The sequence below is a fragment of the Tenrec ecaudatus genome, chromosome 3, assembly GCF_050624435.1.
Source record: "Tenrec ecaudatus isolate mTenEca1 chromosome 3, mTenEca1.hap1, whole genome shotgun sequence".
Taxonomy (NCBI): Eukaryota; Metazoa; Chordata; class Mammalia; order Afrosoricida; family Tenrecidae; genus Tenrec; species Tenrec ecaudatus.
This window is the reverse complement of record NC_134532.1, coordinates 176,141,978-176,162,126: the sequence shown is the minus strand read 5'-3', so window position 1 is coordinate 176,162,126 and position 20,149 is coordinate 176,141,978.

The following is a 20,149-nucleotide window of genomic DNA, read 5'->3' as shown; positions in this document are numbered from 1 at the left end:
TCACTATTCTTCCACCCCTAGCCCCGTGCTTCTGCCTGGCCTCCTATGGCATTATGTAGAAGGTGACTCTCACTCGGCGTTACCCGAAGGATAGAATTTCCCAGGCTGCCATCGTCAGAGCAGCAGACTACCATGGACTTTTCTTGGAGGGTGGGTAGTTCACAGTCCACTGACAATTGTATTAGCCGTCAAGTGCTTTTACCATTGTGCTACTACGGCTCTTTCCTTGGTGCCATTAAAACAAACACACAAGCAAAGAAACCAACTGCCCTGTGGTTTTCCAAGACTGTAATTCTCTGTGGGAGTAGAAAGCCCCCTCTTTTCTCCAGCAGAATGGTCAGTGGTTTCCAAACTGCTGACCTTCGGATTAGCAGTCCGACTGTCACCGCTATGCCACCAGAACATGATGTAAAGGCAGAAGCCTTTTATTTGGGGCTTCTCAGCAAAGAGACAATCCTCTTCTCTGAGGTGAGGTAACCTGGGAAAGAAGGTGTATTTCCTTTGGGTCTCTTGCTTACATCACTGCAGGCAATGAGCACAGCCTTGTTTGTTATGTTCTTGGCAACTGGCAACTGTGACAGATGTTGCATTCTTTATATTCTCTTGTTTCCCCAAAACATTGAAGAATCTTACTGTGTGACTCCCACTTATCTAGAAATTCAGCGTTGAGACTAAGACTGATTTTGATGTTCTCTTGACCATTCTGTAATATGATGTTCAAGATGCTTATTCAAATTGTCATGAAAGCCAGAGGCTCATGGACTTATAAAAACCAACATTAATGCCTAATGTTTCATAGAGTGTTGAATATATATAATATATATGCACTTTAGATATGAAGTTTTAACTGTTTTCATTTATAAATATTTTAAAGAGGTAAAGAATTATTGATATATTTAAATAATATTATATTACTATAAGGTAGTTGATTCCAAGCTTGCCCTCTGAACCATGTTTCTTGCTCCTATGCCTGGTGACTCCTAGAATTTTTTTCTTCAATTTTTATACCTCTAAGGAAATGATCCTGTTATAATTCATAGCTCAATCAAAATACACCATTTGTTTTATAATTTACTTTAACAGACAGAGCATAATGAAATATTGTCACATGTACAGGTATCCCTTGAAGATTTGATTCCTTAATTATCACCCACTCTATTGTCACTGATCCTATAAACTCACTTTCCTTCTAGAACAAATCACCAGCTTCAACAAAGCTATGCATTTTTTATAATCCTATTATCCTCTCTAGGGAAGCAAGTCACATCTCTTCCTCACTAAATCAATTTGCTTTACCGACAACAAATAATATTTTTATCCTACACATATTACTTACCTTCAAAATCACATAGTTCCATTTCTACATCATTCTATATGATTGCCAATAATCTTGAAAGTCACAACCTCCTAGATGTTCAAAATGAATCATCACCTGGTACATAAGACATTTTTTGGCTGCGTTACATTAATATGCCTCTTACTATATACTGTAGGTGACTATAAATATAGATCACCAGTTATTGCAGTGCAAGCGAGATAGAAGCATCTTGATTTAATATACAAAGCTTGGTTTTGAAGTTGGATAGATAATGGTGCTAATCCTAATTCAAACAATAAAGGGTTGCATGATTTTGTAATTGATTTCTTTAGCTTCTCTGAGCCTTAATCACTTCACTATAAAAAGATCTAGAAAAAAAATCTGTTTTCATTTTTCTGGTTCTCTAATTAAAAGTAACTAATGCATTAGGAATTTTTTTATTTTGGCTTACACTTTGTCAGTTAAATTATAAAGGTCAAGTCATGTGTTGATAGTTAAGTTTGTGTTATGAGCTTTACCTTTTTTATCTGATTTAATTTAATCCTTAGAAGGGTATTTTGAAGGACGTTATATTAAAAGATGCAATTTCGGCTCCCCTTGTTTTTTCTTAAAAAATAAGTACCTTTACTCAACTTCTGATGTTCTTTATGAGAACTGAGGTACAATTACCTATAAGTAATTATTAATAATATAATAATTATATGAAGGAATAAGTTTATTTCATGTTATCAATTTTAGTTAATAATTTCTATATAGTTGACAACTAAAATAATTAATTCATTCTTCTTTCATTACTGTTATTTGTTAATGATAAAATCTAAAAGTAATCCTCTTTCTATTTATGTTCCCAAAAGATAAGCACCATCTATGAAGACAGAGTCTATCTCTTTTCAACTTTACATAGAGCAGAATATCACAAAATATCAAATTGAATAATATTTTAATGTGCATTAAATTTAATGGGGATTAAATTTCATTTCATTGACTTTGTATTATCATTTTAGCATGGAGGAGGCAATATGTTATACATTTATTTTAATTAGGGAAATTCAATTATAAAAACATTATATGTAATATGAGCTTAGCATTATTTTTTAATCCCAATTTTACAAAAAAATTTTTGCCTCCTGTCTTATTTGTGTATGAAAGGGACATTGACCTAGTGTCTGACATTCTCCAACTTTACAAGATGAAAGAAGAATAAAACTCAAAATCAGATCTAGGTTGATTGCAATATGACAGAGGTCAGACATGACTACACCTTGAACCTTTCTATGAATTTTGATACTGATTATCTTTCCCATATATTCTCTGCTTCTCAGCTGGGTTTAAATATTCAGTGAAGTCCCAGATATCACTAACAATCAAGGCCATTATTTGGATGCTAACAGAGTACAATTCAAGAGCAGAAATACCCAGGATACAATTCTTCTGGTCAGAAATGTATCTTGTCATTCATACCCAGAGACAGACCATTCTCTGGTCCTTGACTTCTGCCCAGTTTGGCCAATTGTTACATAGCATATGTTACAAAGATCATTTAGCAATGACAAAAATTTCAAAAGGGGTATTTAATTTATTCATAATTATCACCAAAAGGTATACATATATAACGCCATGCATCTACAAATGTCTACAAGCAACCCAGTCTGCAAGTGACTCAGCTTTCTCACTCCAAGGCTGGGAAGTCCACCAGTCTGTCTCATGCTTTGAATCCTGGCTGTGCTCCTACTTCTTTTCTGGCCCTCCTCTGACATCACAGCTGTCACTTGGATTGAAGAGGTGGACTGTATGCATCTCTGAGCCCAGATGATAAGCTCAACTCCTGGCTCAACTTTCTTAATATTAGTGAGATCCTCCAGTCTTGTTTCTGGGTTAATTCATGTTATATGCAGAAGGATGGCAAAATTGACTAATCCTCATATTAAAATGAACAATTATGACTTGAAGAATCATATCAAATAATTTAATATATTAGCACATATATATACACAGACATGCATATAAACTCCAAACCCATTGCTATGCAGTCAATTTTGACTAACAGCAACTCTGTGTAGGGTTTTTAAGGTTGTAATATTTATTAGACTATATAGCCCCATCTTTCTTTCAAGGAGAAAGATTTGCATTTAAGACAGAAACCTTGCAATTAAAAGCCCAGTGCCTGTCTGTCTCTGTCTTTCTCTCTCTCTCTCTCTCTTTCTCTCTTTCTCTCTCTCTCTCTCTCTCTCTCTCTCTATATATATATATATATATATATATATATATATATATATATATATATATATATATATATATTCTGACTGTTTTATATATATATAAAGTAAATGTGTCTATGATTTTGGAAAGCACTTTGACATATATATGTATACATGACATATACAGTATATACTCAAGTATAAGCCAACCTGAATATCAGCCAAGGGACCTAATTTTACCACAAAAGCTGCATTAAAAATGTGCTGAAAAATTTGGCTTATACACTAGTATATATGATATGTGTGAATATATATACCATGTACATTTTCAGTGTTGTTTGAGTTTTGTAAATAAAAATAAATCTGAAATGGTAAGGTCAAAGCTGGAAAGTGGATGAGGGATGGGGTAAGATCCCCCCAAATTCTCATAGGCAGTTTTGCTCACCTCAAAGACTGCGTACATGCGTTGTCATGAGGGGAAACACTTACTGAGAACTGCCTTCCTGATGCATCCCCTCCTTTACTGTGGCCAGCCACAATCTTCACTTAGTGGAATGTTTGGGGAGTTTTACTTTTACATACTGCTTTTTCTCCGTGATGTCCAATTGTCCTGCCTTTCACACAGAGTTGACAATGAATTGGCCATTGTGGCCACAGACACAGAGCGCCCACTTAAGGCTCCCCTGCAAATAGTTTCCTTATAATGTGTTTTCCTGCTTACCTTTTCCTCCCCTTTTACTTCTCAACAGACTATGAAGAAAGAAAAGGGTTTTATAACTTCTAAGAATTAACTATCAAAAACCGGTTATCAGCAGGTTATTTCCAAATACAAATAAAAAGCCTCAGGAGTTAGGTAGAACATAGTCATACGTGGTTCATGAAAAAGAGGCCCTCAGGGTGGAATTCCATCCGAAGTGAAGCCAAACATAATGGCGCTTATTGAGTAAAGCTTTAGGGACCTTCATTTTCTGATGAGCTTTGACTAAAAATAAGAAGAAACAGCCCATAGAAGAAACATCTGTTAATAACTTGGTATGTATAAAGTATAAATATAGGAACATTGCAGGTCATCAGAAATTAAATGGACCACATAACTATCAGTTTCCTTGGTAGTAGTTGAGCTAAAATGAACTGGGATGGGTCACTTTTAATCAGGCGATCACATTATTTACTACACAGAGAATAACATATTCAATAGGAATGTCATCACATTCATTGTCAAAAGGACATGTTCAGATCTATCGTGAAGTGCAATGCTGTCTATTAAAGGATATCTACACAGGTAAAACGAATCAGTCAATACAACTTTCATTCAAATTAATGGCCAAACCATAAAAGCTGGTAATGAATAACTTGAGAAATTCTACCAAAATCTTCAGTCTGAAATTGATCAAAGAGGCAATCAAAATGCATTGATAAACATTGAATGAGAAAGTTGGAAACAAAAAGGATAATAGTTCGAAAACATGACCTTGGTGTTAGAAACAAAATTGCAAATAGCACGGTAGAATTTTGCAAGACCAATGACTTCTTCATCACAAATGTCTTCTCTGTGATAATGAGATGTACACAATAAACCTAGATATAAAAATAAAGAGCTGAGCAGAAAATTTCAATGGACAGTTCAAGAGAAAGTAAAGTATTATAGTGAAATGTGCAAAAACCTGGGTTTAGAAAAGGAGGGCCATTTCCAGCATCTAATAAGTTGACAGAAGTGAAGAAAAATGTCAAACCTCGATTTGTAGTATTAAAAAAGTCAATGGGAAAAACAATGCATGATATAGGAAGCCCCAAAAGAAGAGGGAAAAATACGCAAATTTACTAAACTAAAAAGACTTAGTAGACATAGAATCGAGAACAGATAGTCCTGAAGAAGTTCTCCAAATGACACCAAAGATCCTGCAATAAAAAGGGCTCAAGGAATTTATGAAAAACAATTAATATATTTCACATGCTTATGAGGTAAGCACTCACTAGCATATGCCAATAAATCTGGGAGACAAGCATCTGGCCAACCACCAAATAAATGTGACCCTAAAATGCAGAAATCATTCAACAATATAACTAACACCTTATACAAGTGAAATTTTGCACAAGATTATTCAATAATGTTTTCACTGATAGAAAGCTGACAAAAATTCAAACCAGTTTCTACAGAAAATTCAGAATGAGGAATAGCACTTAGGATGTGAGATTATTCTTAGCTGAGAGCAGGAAACACCAGGGGGGAAAATGTTTCTTGTCTTTTATTAATTATGCTAAGGTACTCTAGTCTTTAAAATAATGGATAGTCTTTGGAACAATGGGAATCCAAGAACCTCAAATGTTACTCACGTGGAACCTGTCCATGGATCATTAGGCTGTCACTGGAATAGAACAAGGGATTTTAATTACGTGGTTTAAAGGCAGGGTTGTATCATTTCATGATATTTATTAAATCTGAATATCCAGCAAAAGCCTGAGAAGTTGGATGGCATGAAGCATTCAAGGAAGACTGATGGACATCCTTCCATTCGCAGATAAGCTGACCTTGCTTGCTAAATGATTACCACGCAGTTTAATGAACAAATAATTGTCACAACTTTACCAATAAAGAATGTCAGGATAAAAGATTGAAGTTATCATGGTTTTATCTTACTTGGATCTGCAATCACAGCTCATGGAAACATCAGTCAAGAAATCACAGGAATCATTGCACTGAGTAAATCTGCTTAACCAGACTTCTTTAAAATGTTGAAAACCAAGGATGTCACTTTGAAGAATATCAAGCCATGCTATTGAAAGATAAGTAGATTAGGAATAAAAGGGGTTTGTCTCCCCCAAATGCCTGCGCTAGTGCGAATCAGCTGGCAGGGCCACAATAAAGGGGTTTCAGAGAAATCAGGCACTAATTGGGCATCAGAAAAATCAGAAAAGCTTATGGGAAAATCTCATTTGGGAACACACACAAAGTCAGACACCAGCGACATGACATCACACAGGTGTGCTTAAACTCAGCCAATACCCTCAACCTTGCCTCCCCAGCCAGTGGGGATGGGAGGAAATAAAAGCAGGTGGCAGGGTGAATGCCCTCTCTTTTCTTGTTCAGGTTTGCTCTGCAAGCAGAGGGTGGGAATCACACCTGCTTGTGCAGTTTGTCATTGCCTGTGGGTCTTCTTGGGCCCCACATTCTCTTAGCTTCTGGGGATTTCCTGCTTTGGGCCCACATGTTGTTTCTTGCTCCTGCCCCGGGTTTCTTTCCGTGTGTTTTTGTGACCTCCCTAGAAGAGGCCAGTTTCAGTTGGGTACTTTCCAATGGCTCCACCTTGCACACTTTCCAGGTAATTGTGTACTTTCTGAGACTGTCATACCTATAACGTACCATTCTGTCATAAAAAAGTATTTGGATTTACAAAAGTGCTTCTGCTGTGTGAATTCATTCAATGTTGAGAAGCAAGAACCAAGGTAACCTACCATTAAAAACCTAACAGTATTTTAGTTGCTTCATATATGTGTGAATATGAATAAGGACGACTGAGGAGAATGAACGCATTTGAATGAGAGTGCTGTGAAGAATACTGAAGGTACTACGGACTGCCAAAGGAACAAAACCATCTGTCTTTGAAGGCTAGACAGAATACTCACTAAACGACAGGGAGGACAACAAGACTTCAACTCACATAGTTGCACGTGATCAGGAGCAATGAGTCCCTGTAAGAGGACATCATGCTTGACAACGTCAAAGGGCAGCAGAAAGAGGGCTCTGGATGAGAAGGATTGATCCATTGAACACTAGTAACAGAAGACCTTGTGAACTGCAGGAGGACAGCAAGACATCACCTACCTTTTACCCCCATGCCACCACTGTACCACCATCCCCCCGTCACTCTTATTCTACTTGCTGTCCCTATAGGTTCATCACTCCTGAGTTTCATAAACTGAAAATCAGAAAAAAAATGTATAACATAATTTCAAGAATGTTACTTCTGAGATACACTCTAAAATGAACAAACAAAAATCAAACAAAACAATTCAAACCTAAATAGGGAAAATTTTAGAAACTAGATGTGGTCCAGCCTGATCTAGGGGTATCTACTGAAAAATGTTAACTGTTAAAATCAAATTTCTACCTGCGATCTATACTCATTTCTCCCTAGCTCTCTGTTAGTGACCACTTTCCCCCACTCATCAGTGTTAGGTTAGTTGTAGGGTGTTCTCTGTAGGCGAAATTCCTGTGTAGTTCCGCAAATGGATCTTGGGCTCCTATGGTGATCCATTCATTGCCTCTGTACACAATTTCGACTCTGACATTAATCCCTCCTTCCAGTTCAGATTATATGGATTGCAATCCTTCAGTGACTGATAGTGGTGTAGTTTTCCATGTGTACTTAGTTGACATACCACTTAGATGGCTGCTTGTTTGGAGACAAGCCTTTAAGATCCCAGATGCTATTTGATCTGATAGCCGGGCCCCATCGAAATTTTTAGCCACATTTTTCTACAGCACCCATATCTTCTGTGTTCCCTTCCTAAGAGTGTATATCTAGCAAGGCCATGATGTAAGAAGTAATTGTTCTTAAATTGGAGCTAGGATTTACTGGTAGCCCTAAACCCCTTTCTGGATATATGATTTTTTTCTTTCTTTTAACTTGTTATTATTTGGGAGTTAATACATATGTCATAGCATTGTATCGTTCAATAATGTCAAACAGAATTGTACCCTGGCTTCCATAATCAATCCCAAGCATACCTTTCCTCTTGGTTTCCTTGACATAATCTCCCTTTTATCTCCCCACTGCCCCCGTTATCCCACCTCCAGACACTCTTGTTCTATTTGCTGTCCCTATAGGCTCATCAATCCTGGGTTTCATTTACTGAAAAACAAAAAAACAAATGGCACAACTTGAAGAGGATGACCCCGAATGGCACAGCACCACTAAACTACACCCTAATATGGAAAAGGAGTATACTCAAAATAAAATAGAATGCCCATCACAGGATTGCTGGAATAATTCATATCTTAATACAGCATATAGGGTGTCAATATAGCCAGACCCTGTTTGTCCGCTAACCAACAGAACACCCCTCCCTATACAGCTGTCTTTGGCTTCTTCAGACACCATCAAATTTTCCAGCTTAAGTCCTCATGCTACAGGTGTGCCCCAGGTAGAGTCCAGTTTATGCTTTGGAGTGTTCACTTGGTATCTCACCAACGCAGCCTTGGGGCATACCCTGCACCTCGGGCATGAGACATCAGTGGGGCAATGTATTTAAATATTTATTTTAAATAAAAAACATAAACAAAAGGACAAGTCATTTAACATTAGTAAACCAGCACAGTAAGTGGAAAATAGCTTCAACAAAAACAATAAGGTACCAACAATGACACCTTAAGAGTACTATTCCCTGAGCTCAATCGTGAGCCAAGCTAAAATGTAAAGAGTTAAAATCCTTCAAAATTTTATTCCTCATCATCATCCATATCCCAATGCAGAGCTTCAGCTGGTGTGAGGTCATCATAGACGCTGTCCTCACTGAGATCGCCATCATCACCATCACTGCTGTCATTTTCATACAAAGCACAGTCTTCATTGCCATCCATAGCATTACTAATACTACATTTCTGGAAGGCACGTTGCACCATGTCTTCTGGAATATCTTCCCATGCATCTCAAACCCACTTTGCTTTTTTAATTCTATGTCAGGCTTCTTGAGACTTCCTCCTTTTGTTAGTCGGGCTTGACCAGATGACATCCATTCATGCCACATCCTTCACACATGGTCTTTAAAAGGCTATTCAAAGATCTATTCAGAGGCTGCAGTACAGATATAAGCCCAACTGGAATAACAGCTAAAGTAATTTTATTAGATTTTGCCAATTTTTTATGTCACTCAATAGGTGGGCTCTGAACATATCCCAAACAAGTAACGATGGATTTTTCTTTAAGGCTGCTCCTGGTCATCAGTTCCAAATTTCTTCCAGCCATTTTTTGTTCCGTCTTCACCCAATCATCCTTTAACATGTGCACACACAGTAATTCTTGGTGGGAAATTGATCTTTTTAGGCAAGGTCTTTCTTTTAAAAATAATGACAGGATGCAGCTTAGTTCCATTAGCCAAGCATGAGAGAACAACTGTAAAGTGTTTTTTTTTCATTTCCTGTGGTTTTGAGAAAAATGGTTTTATCTCCTAAACTTGCCACAGTTCTGTTGCTTGGAAGATCAAAAGTCATGGCAGTTTCATCCATATTACCAATATCTGCCAGGTCTTAATTATAAACCTTCTTTGTTTTATAATAAATGACTGGAATGACATAATTTTTTCTTCAAGATCTTGTGGCAATTTTTGAGAAATCTATTCTTTGTCTCGAGCATAGTAGATCAAACCTATTCATGAAGCGGGTACACCATCCTGCTGACACAGCCAATTTTTCAATGCCTGGTGCTTTATATTTGTCATCCTTAGCCATTTGTAGATCACGTATGCGGATTCCCATGTGTGTTACGCTGTAATCATTTTGACAACACTCCATAACCCATTTATGCAATTCACTCTCTAGAGTCCCATAAAAAGATGTTAAACCACGACGAGCATTTTTAGCTCTTGGAATCTGTTCCAAGTCAGCCTGTATTTTCCGCCACACCCTCACTTGCTTTTCTTCAACACAGAATACCCTACTTGAAATATTGTTATTGCTCTCTTCTGCTCTTGACACAACCTTCATTTTGAAACCAGCCTTATATGACCGGTGTTTTTGTTTTGATTCAAGAGTATCCATTTCTAATAGGATAAAAAAGCAAGACTTTGAAAAAGAACTTTCATGGTAATTCCCTGCCTAGTCCTGTTACCTTGGTGGGGGTGGGGGGTTGGAAGCTAGATGTTACACCTTCCAGGGGTACCACTGACCCGTGTATAAGCCAAACCCCAGTTTTTCAGCACATTTTTGTCCTGAAAACCTCTGCTTATACACGAGTATATACGGTACTGGTGACCTAACTTCCAACATTTCAGCAACACACAAGTCACCACATTATGACAAAGTGACAGACAAATAGTGGAATGTCATGATAAATAAGAGACAAGATTGAAGTTGTGAACTATATCAGTTCACTTGTATCCACAATTAATACTGATGGAAGCAACAGTCAATAAATCAAATAATGAATTGCATTGTGAAAATCTGCTACAAATAGTATTTTTTTAAATCTTAGAAAACAAATATATCACTTTGAAAACTAAAAAAGCACTAGCCCATGAGATGCATTTTTGAGGGTTTAACATGCATATGAAATCTGGATATTGATTAAGGAATACTGGAAAGGAACAACACTTTGTAAGGGAACATGGAGTCCCTTTGTCCTTCATCTACTTTGGACATGTTATTAGGAAAGACCAGTTTCTGGATGAGTTAGGCTGGGTTCTCCAGAGAAGCAAAATCAGTGATGCTTTAGGTGCATACATATATGCAGATTTTTATATCAAGAAATATCTCAAATAATTGTAAAAGGATTGATGCATAAATACAAAGAAGAACTATTCATCACAATCACATTTCTTCTTTCCGTACCTGGCTACATAGCTGAAACTTCTATTGAGAACTACCTTTTCCACCACCCATCTGTATTCCCTTTGCCCTCAGCAAGGACCTCAGCTGATCATGATTCTCTGCTTGTAGGAGAAACCCAAACCTTCATTACTATTATTAGTAGTTATGTCAGAATTGTGTTGCTTTGGGGTAATTTACCATTGACTTTAACCATAGGACATGGTAATATTAAGAGATGATTTAAGGAATCTCCTAGATTCCAGATATATTCTTATTTATTTCCATTATGCAATACCGATCCAATTTCTACTTAGGATTCAATATCCATTATCACTAGCATCTATTACCATATGTTTTATTACCACAAATAAAAAATTAATGCCCTGTTTAGCATTTTAAGGACTGCCAAATTATTGTTGCTTCATTATTTTAAATTCTTACCATCAGGGCTGAGAAAAATATATTATATCCCTAACATTTGTTAGTTCCTGTTTCTCTTTTTGCTAATAGTCACCTTAATATATGTGAAGTGGTATATCTTTGTGATATATATTTTCTAAAAAGTCCTCTTTAATTATTTGTCTTTACTGTAATGCCAAACATCCGCCTTAATTTTCTAAGATTTCTATTTTTTATTAATTTCAAACATAATTTCAGAGAATTTTAGGTATGCCTTTAATAATCAAAAACTACATTTTGAACAAAAAGTTAATGGTATAGAGGTACTTTTGTTTCTAATATGGCAAGATTTCACAAGCATGTCATACTCAGTCAATAGCCAGATATGGTTATAAGCTTTTAATCTTGTGCCAATAACTTTCTTGGCAGTTAAGAGATTAATATGTAACTAATATACAAGAAGCAACCTTATTACTCAGAAAGAGACAATTAAATGCTTATGCTCTTTTACATGAGCTCAGTAATGAAATCTCATTTCTTTTCTTTGTCTAGTGATATTTAAATGGAATATTACCTCTACTGTAAAAATGAGGCTAAGTAAGTTGCTCAATATTCCATAACATGATCTAAGTCCTTAATGTCCTTGTCATGACTGATTTTATAGTAGTTAACACCTGTCTTGTTATGCAAATTTTCCCATAACTCAACTGGGATATATTCCTATAAGTTGAAGGCAGAATTCAATAGGTGTGAGCACTTCAAACTGAATAACTTCATGATCTACTCACAAGCACCACTTTTTCTCTTCTCAAGTACTATGGATTTCTGTGGTTGGGAGCACCAGTCTTATTAAAGATTGACTATTGTAATGTGAAGAATCATGGAGGCAGTATCCTATCACTTTTGATTTCACAAGGAGAATAGAACTTACAGCCCAAAGCTGATTTCTATAAGGAAGAAGTCAGACATGCCTCCACCTTCTAACCTGTATGTGAGACTCTGATTGCAGGCACACTTCCTACGGCACTTCACAATTCTCTGTGGGTTAAAAATATTCACTGTAGTGGCTACAAAGAGTCACTGGACTATCCTCATGATTATGGGGTTTTATAAGGAAAGTTAACCTTATCAGAAATTCTGGATAAAAATGCTCAAGATACAGCTTTTTGGTAAGGTCAGCCCATCTCTCTGTTTCTCTCTCTCAGCGGTCTTTGACTAAGAAGCCCGTGGCCTTGACCACGCTCTAACAATATTGCAAAGATCTTTGAACACTTCTGATAAATACCCAGAGTTCATACAACTTCACTGTAATCCCTAACTGCAAAGCATTAAAAAAAGAACTGCCTACAAGTTGATTCAGACTAATATTGACCCTTTATGACAGTGTAGAAATTCTCCATCTGATTCCATGGACCTCTTTACAGGAGTAGAAAGCCTTGTCTTTTTCTTACAGAGCTACAGGTGCTTTTGAACTGACCTTGAAGTTAGCACCACAATGCATAAGTACTCTGTCATTAGAGTACTAACTTCGTTCAAGCTGGCTGCTCTGTCTTGAGCCTTGGCTCTGCTATCCCGACAGATTTCTGCTTTCTGGACACAGGATATTCACTGTGCTATAGTGACTGGGCTATCTGAAGGATACACTCAACTCCTGGATCATTTTTCTTGATGATAGGGAGTTCTACTCTCATGAGGTGCTTTATTTTCAACTCAGCGGAATGGCAAAAATCCACCAATTCCCATATTAAAGTTGCAAAATTTTATAATCATAATAGACCTGTAAATAATCACTTACCATTGAATTGTATAATCCAATCAACATCTTCTCCAGTAGACCTTTAACATTTTATCAGGATAAGGTAGTTTGGTACTACATCAGTATTCAAACTACTTGATGTATTTTGAACTACATAAAGGACATGGTGTTTATTTCTGCTTTCCCCTCCAATAATCTCTTATTATTGTGTTGTTGTTCCTAATTGTCAATGTTCTTCACAAACATAGTAGTTCAAACACATTGATTCTTCTTTCAGCTTTCTTATTCAACATTCCTTTTCCAACTTTTATGTGCATATGTGGTGTTGGAAATACAATGGTGTGGGAGGGAGGTTTACTGTGCCAACCTAGACAATGGGAACATGTGATATTAATAAAGTCGTATTTTGATTGGAGGACAAAGAGATAAAATGCTCGGCAAGGCCAAGCCTCCTCTTTCTCGCTGTCTTTTGATCAGCCTAGCATGTGGCAGTTTTAACTAGATCTCTGACTCAACTTGTGAGCTACAATACTTGTGGGACAGCCAACCCATTGATCATGTTGCTAGAACTCAAGGTTGCTTTGAGACCTTGTCTCTACTCTGATGGTATATACATTGTTTGAGCTCAAGGCTGTTGGATGCTGTTGGCTTGCCTTGCTTGAGTTCAATATCCCATCTGCGTTTGCTTTACTAAGGTCCTGAGCTGCTGGAGGTTGATGATGCACTCTGCTGTTTGCTGCCTGTGACCATACTGCCTGTATTGACCTAGGGAAGACATAACTAACTGTTTCCTTGACCTTGGACCCAGCAGCCCTCAAGAATTGAAGAGCTTCCAGTATATTAAATGTTCTATGGAAGTGTGTTGAACTGAGCCCTCTGTACTCCTGTGTGGACTAATTAGTTGTTAAATTCCTTTGTGCTGTATATATCTATCCTTTTATATGTACATATGTAAAATCATAAGCGCCCTGGCTTTGTTTCTCTAGAGAATCCTGTCTAACACAAATTACATAGTTTCAGGCACACTATAGTCCTCAAAGTAAACTTCCAGATTTTCAACCTCTAGAGAGGTCTTATGCAGTAGATTTTTAAAAAATGTGATCCACCTTTTGATATCTTGACTGCTGCTTCCATGAACATTGTGAATTCAAGTAAGTTTAATCATGGACAACTTCAATCTTTTCTCCATTTATCATGATGTTACTTATTGGATTACTTTGAGGATTTTGTTGTTCTTTGTGCTGAATTGTAATCCATACTGAGGCTGCAAACCTTGACCTTTATCAGCAAGTATTTCAAGGCTTCCTCATTTTCAACAGCAAGTTTCTGGCATATGCATATCCCAGGTTGTTAGGAAGCCTTCCTCTAATCATGATGCTCCATTCTTCTTCACATAATTCAGTTTATCTGGTGATTACTCCACCTAAAAATTGAATATGTGAGAGAATACACTTGGAATAAGTGAGTATGCGACCCTGATGCACACATTTCCTGATTTTAAACCATGCCGTATTCTCTTGTTCTGTTTCCACAACTGCCTCTTGATCCATGTAAGAGTTCCACATAAGGAACACACAGTGTTCTGAATTTCTTATTCTTTTCAAGGTTAACTATAGTTTTTTGTGATGATACACACCATGAAATACATCAACACTTTTCTGGTATTTTCTGCTTTGATCCAAAATCCATCTGACATCAGCAATGATATCACTTGATCCAAGTCCTCTTCTGAACTGGAATACATGCCTAGAGATTAAAAAAAAAAAACAGACCTTGATATATTTACAGATTTTTAAAAATAATTTATTTTTTTCTCTTGGTCATTGGTTTTCTTTGTTGTTGTCATCATTGTGTTCTCTTTTGTCACTTTGTCTTGGTATGCCTTGTTTTTTGTGTGCATATTATTATTTCTGCAGGTCTATCTAGATAAGATAGTCTGGATAAACAGTTTGAAAGAGAAAACAATGGGACCTATGGTTCCAGGGGGACATGGGAGAGGAGTAGGTGGGAGAAAGGAGGTATTGTTGACCTTTACAGGCTCAAGGGAACAAGTGATCCAAAATTAGTGGCAAGGAGGGTGTGAGAGGTCCGGTAGGGATTCAGCAGGGGCAATGTAACTGAGAAAAATTACTGAAACCCAAATGAAGGCTGAGCATGATAGTGGGACAGGGAGAAAGTAAAAGGAAATAGAGGAAAGAACTAGGAGGCAAAGGGCATTCATGGAGGTCTAAACACAGGTCTGTATGTATGTAAGTATATTTACATAGGATTATGGAGAAATAGGTCTATTGCATATATTTATAAGTTTAGTATTAAGGCAGCAGATTGACATTGGACCTCCACTCAAGTCCTTACTCAATGCAAGAACACTTTGTTCTATTAAATTGGTATTCCATGATGCACATCTTCCTTACAAGATTGCTGAAGACAAATGTGTGCATATGCAAACGTGGTGAAGAAAACTGATGGTGCCTGCCTAGCAAAAGATATAGTGTCTGCAGTCTTAAAGACTTGCAGGTAAACAAGCAGCCATCTAGCTTAGAAGCAACAGAACCCATATGTAAGAAGCACACCAGCCTGTGTGACCACAAGGTGTTAAAGGGATCAGGTTGTCAGGTATCAAAGAACGACAACAACAAAAACTCATATCATTGTAAATGAGTGTGAGTGCAGAGTAGAGACACAAAGACTATCTGTAGGTAATGAAACACCCCCTTCCAGAAAGGTGTGGGGAGGAGATGAGCCAGTCAGTGTCAAGTGTAGCAACAATGAAACACAAACTTCCCTCTAATTCTTAAAAGATTCCTCCACCCACTATCATGATCCTGATTCTACCTTACAAATCTAACTAGACCAAAGGATGTACACTGGTACAGATAGGAACTGGAAGCACAGGGTATCCAAGACAGATGATCCCTTCAAGGTCAGTAGTGAGAGTGGGGATACTGGAGGGTGGAGGGAAGGTGGGGTAGAAAGGGGAAACTGATTATAAGCATCTACATATAACCTCCACTCTGGGGGACAGACAACAGAAAAATGGATGAAGGGAGATGTTGGACAGTGTAAGACATGACAAAATAATAACAATTTATAAATTATCAAGAGTCCACGAGGGAGGGGAAACTAGGGAGGGAGGGGGGGAAACGAGTAGCTGAAACCAAGGGGCTTACTTGGAGAGCAAAAATGTTGAGAATGATGAGGGCAACGGATGTAAAAATGCTTGACACAATGGATGTATGTATGGATTGTGATAAGAGTTGTATGAGCCCACAGTAAAATATTTTTTTAAAGAAATGAAAAAAAAAACAGTTCACCAAAAGGGCACACATTTGGTCAACAATGGTATACAGAAATACTGAAGAGCACTAGCATTCTGAGATATGCAAATCAAAGCAAAGATGAGACTCCAACTTATACCAGCATTAACAGAAAAATTCATAAAAATGTATTAAATGTTGCAAAAGGTGTTGTGATGGTTAGTCTATATCACAGCCTTATGACACCTACTGGGGAGTGTGGCCTTTTGTACAAGAGAGATATCCTAAAAACAACAACAGCAAAACAAGATAATGATCCTAAACAAGGCCGAGTTTCTTTTCCCTCTTCACCTTCAGTGGGAGTTGGATTCTGAGTTTGGCTTCTTGATCTCCTATTTTTTTCTTGCCAGACCCAGGAGCTATCAGTTGACTACCAACTGTAGATTTGTTGGAATAACTGGATGATTTTCTTCTACCTCAACCAGACTGTGCCCATTCTTGACCTGCCCACAGCTTCATTATCCTGCTTCCTGATCGCCAGCTTCCATAGCAACACAAGGCCAGAGAAGCCTGACTTTAAGTGGCCTAGACTTACATACTTCTAAGCTGTGCACACCATTTTTGGATATGAATTCCTTTTTATATACATACACATACAACTGTTTTTGGCTTTGTTCCCCTAGAGAGCCAACCTAATACAAATATTGAGAGATGGAACCCTTTTAAAATGATAGTAGTACTGTAAATATGTACAACTGTGGTAAATGATATAACAATATTTGAAACAATTGGGAATAGAAATTCCATATGACACAGCAATTCCTATGCTGGGTACAGATCCTAAAGACATAAATGGTATAGAATTAACTGCAGTATGCACAGCCATGTTCACTGAAGCACTATTTCAAAATAGCAAGAAGACAGAAACAACATGAATGTCAATCAGTAGACAACGCTGGTACATATACACAATGGAATACTGTGTAACACACACACATACACACACAAAAGAACAATAATGGAAAACAAAGCAACTCATGACCTGGATGACCCTGGATGACACGATGCTGAATGAAAATAGCTAATCATACAAGGATAAATATTATATGAGATATTAGGGACCCTAAGACATAAAATCTCTTATACAAAAGAGAACAGATTTTGTGGTGGAGAGGGAGGGGATGGGCAATGGACTGGACTGGCCCAGTGACAGCTCTTAACTTGGGTGGAACAGAACATAATGGTCGTTAGGGAGGTGAATGGAGAGGAGCATGGGTACGAGTGGACTGCTAGGAGGTCTGAAAGGTGATTTGGACTATGGATTGCAAAGTTGATTATCTGAGACATAGACTTCCACCTCATTCACAATAAAACATCATACATATACATGGTATTGGTGATAAATATCGAATGTACTATGGACTGCCAGAAGAATAAACAAATCTGACTTGGAAAGTGTACAGACAGAATTCATCCCAAAATGACAATGGTGACTCTTCAATCCGCGTACATTGGACAGATTACCAGGTTTAGGGAAGGTGCACCATGTTTGGTAAAGTAAGGGATCAGCCCAATGGAAGATGGCCTTCAACAAGATGTATTGACACAGTGAGTGCAACAATAAGTTAAAAAAAAAAAGAAAGATTGTGAACGTGGGCAATGTTTTGTCCTTTTGTACACAGGGCTACTCTGAGTAGAAATCACCTGAAAGCTCTTAAGAATGACCATGAAGATGAAGAAACAATCAGCAGGTGTACCTGCAGAGTCAACAAAGACAGTGTGCGAGAGTTGCTAAAGACTTGCTTTATGTGTTCACTATATCTCTTCACTTTAACAGGGACCCACAATTATACTTGGATTTCTAATATATATATGTATGTGTGTGTGTGTGTGTGTGTAATTACAAACTGTCTCTCTCTGTCTTTGAAGTCCAAAATTTCTTTTTTTCCTGTTGTATATGATTAGTTAAATAAAGGACCATAAGTTGGCCAATCATAAACAAATAAAAGATTATGTCCAAAAATATTTCTACCAGGGTCCTAAATGACCTATGAGCAATTTTACTTGCACACAAACTGTGCTTTTAGAAAGTGACTGTTATCGATCATTGTCTGAGCATAATTCTCCAGTCCTTATGTTAATCTCATTAGGGTGACTTCTAAAAACACAAGAGTGACCATGTGGCCTAAACTGGTACTCAGACAGAGGGTCACTATGAGTTGGAATTGATTCAATGGCTGTGGGTTGGTTTGGGGGTTTATAATTCAATTTATACTTAAATGTTAGCTGAATAATAAAATTTAGACAAAAGTTAACTGCAAATGCTTTCGAGACCTCTGCGTGACACCTTGGCTATTGTACTGAAACAGGCTTCCGCAGCAGTGTCTCCACTGATTGCTTCGCTGCTGCTCCACTGAGGCCGAGGGAATCGCAAGAAAAGCAAATCCTTGACAACACCATCATTTCCTTTTCTTTTTGTCCCCAACCATTTTATTGGCAAGTAATTCATATATCATAATATAGTAGTTCAATGATGTGATCATATCACAGAGAACTGTACAATCACTCCCACATCAGTTTTAGAGAATCCCCTACCCCCAAAGATAAATTGCCTTTAAGATGATTTATGCAATCATAATCCGTCATTTTCTGTTTGACCTTGCTTATTGGTCAAGAAGTGAGTTTTCTTTTTGTTGAGATATAGTCCATATCGAAGGCTAACATATTTCACTGTAACTCAGAATATCTGGTTTGGAAACCCAACTCTGCCTTCATAATAGTTACCTAACTATTCTAAATAAAGTGAAAATTTATACCGTGTCATTCAGTTTTAACTACTTAACCTATATAGTAAAGGTATTAATCTAGTAGTTTTTCACATGAATGGCTACCAATAATTCTACAAAATATTCTGTGTAATTCTTTAACAGGCCCGCAATGAGTTTAAAGTGCTTCACTAATATTTATAATGAATCATGCCTCTCATTCTTCAAAACTTTTCTCAGCATGTCATTAACTTGTTTACTTGTATTTCATTTGTTGTTAATATTGAACACATTACAATGTTAATATATCAGGAAGACTTATTGTCTGTCCGGGTAACCTCTTCGCAACCACTAACTTCCAGAATATACCTAAATTGTTTACATCCAATATTTATGTAGTGTGAAATAAACTATTGTGTTCATTTATGGGAAAAGCCTGAGTGCCTCATGCATTCCTGGTGCTCCATAAATGGCATGTTTTTCTTCCTGTGTGTTATAAAGAAGATTAATGTGCCAATGTTTCTTTGAAGAGTAGTGGTTCTGTAAAGAGATCCAGGCCTACCTCTTGGAATCCATGCAGATATTATCATACATAGTTAAGTAGATATTATTAAGTTAAGGGATGTACAGTAGAGAAGATATGTTTGGTGGCCAGAATAGGCGCAATATAAGCACAAGGCTCTTTAAAGTAGAAAAGGCAGGTAGAAAAGCAAGAAAGTGACACACTTGACCATGTGCTTAGGCCTCAGCCTACAATTGCTGTATTCGAAGACGGAGGAGCCAGGTCATGACCCAAGACATGCGGGAGCCTCAGACGAAGGAACAGCCAAGTCACAGATTTTTCCCTAGAGCCTCTAGGAGAAGCACAACCCTGCCATTATCTTGGTTTCAGTTCAGTAATTTGCAGATCAGACATCTTACATAAATAACT